This window comes from Saccopteryx leptura, chromosome 5, assembly GCF_036850995.1.
Source record: "Saccopteryx leptura isolate mSacLep1 chromosome 5, mSacLep1_pri_phased_curated, whole genome shotgun sequence".
NCBI classification, from domain to species: Eukaryota; Metazoa; Chordata; class Mammalia; order Chiroptera; family Emballonuridae; genus Saccopteryx; species Saccopteryx leptura.
In genome coordinates, this window is record NC_089507.1 from 114,584,355 (window position 1) to 114,586,109 (window position 1,755).

Sequence of the window (1,755 nt, forward strand, 5' to 3'; positions counted from 1 at the left end):
TCATTCCAACATGGTGGGTTCTTTGACACCAGCAAGGAACATGACATTGAAATGTAACCTGAGGGAGAGAGCTCCCAAAGACCTCCCATGTCATCCTTGCACGTGTGACAGGTCAGCTTCCTTTAGGAGCCGAGGAACTGTGCACAAACACCTCTTATCTGATGCTTGTGGTTGTTACGAGGCATCATTTTCACACAGGAAGGAGGGGAAAATGCTTTGTACTTTAAAAGAATTAGCAAGCCTGACATTAAATATTGTCCGTTTAATTTTTCTTTCTGTAGGGCCGGCTTCTTCACGGGGTTTATGGTATAAGTCTTTGCAGGTCTTAAAAAAAGTACATAATCACTTTTGACAAATATAGTTACACACATTTCTACACTAGCAATAAGTGGATTAGATGATATTTCAGATCTAGACAACCCTAATTAAATTACTCCTAACTACACTGTCCTCTGTGGATTGATCTCCTTTTGACCTTCACAACCCATCAGAATAAATGAAAAGAAAACATTCTAATATTTTTCACATTGAAACTTTTACATGAGCCTTCTTATCTGTATAATACATATATATGTATACATATGTTTAGTATATATATATATGTATATATATATACTGAAACCAGCAAATGTTTGCTTATTCTTTATGTGTTTTTTCCTCCAAACCCACAGTCATATAAATTTGTATTATGTCATGAAATAAATTAGATTACTGCAAAGAAAGGTCATTTAAATTATGTTTTTACATTCAGTTAAGAAAAAAATACTATTTTTTAAACATACATCCTTAAGACGGGAATGTTAATGTATTCTGATGCCTTTATATATTTTTTTAACCTGTACAGGGTAAAAGTCCTGTCCAACAGAAAGAAAAGACATTTTCTTTAAAAGGAAAAAATAGGGGAACTTTTCTTTACAAAACCATGTACTACAAGTTATCTTTCATTTTGAAAGAAACTGTTTTTGTTCTTTATGAGATGGCTTTGTGGTAAGCACTGTAAGGAAACTTTTTTTTTTTTTTTGCCACTTGAGGAAAAAGAAAACAATGTTTATGTTACACCTTTCTTAAAGGTTGGCTATATTATGCTGTTTGTTTAAAAAAAATGGAATTTCACTACAAGATAACAGATATGCCCTCTTTTAAATAAGTATACAATTAAAAAATTACAAGTATCATAGACTACCAGAATTTTAAAAAAGTTCTTTTCCTTTTCTTTCTTTCCCTGGCCTTCCTTTTCTTTGCCTTATGGAAGACAATTTATGATTTTCTTAAGTGATCAAGATTTTCTCGAGCATTTAAAATGCAGTCCTTTTTGTAATCATTTACATCAAAAGTCTTCAGGGTTATTCTGTAATTTAATTTGTGGCACTCCCACAATGGGAATAATACTTTGAAGTTCTCATCTGGTAAAAGTATCCAGATATTTTAAGCATCTAGATTCATGATTTTAAAGACTATACTTCCAGGGATCATTTCTATAGTTTGTAACCATAGATTTGTGATTTATGTCTCTCTCTTTTTTCCTTTTTTTTTTTTTTGTATTCTCCACAGTAGTCAGTACAATGCCCTGCATGCAACAGGTACTCAATGAATATTTGAATTAACTTGGACTATCATATTGACTGATATGATGAGTGATTGGTACTTTTTGATTATAATATCAGATAAACACAGGCGGCCTGGTGATTTTACTGTTCGGCCGAGTAAATCACAGTAAATATTCATCTCCCTGATTAATCACATGTAGATAGGCAT

The 1,755-nt window shown here is 32.3% G+C and overlaps 1 pseudogene; it reads left to right on the plus strand.

The window, feature by feature from the left end:
* The first annotated feature begins 1,450 nt into the window (after positions 1-1,450).
* Positions 1,451-1,523, plus strand: LOC136407238 (small nucleolar RNA U3; annotated as a pseudogene).
* Positions 1,524-1,755: the final 232 nt, after the last annotated feature.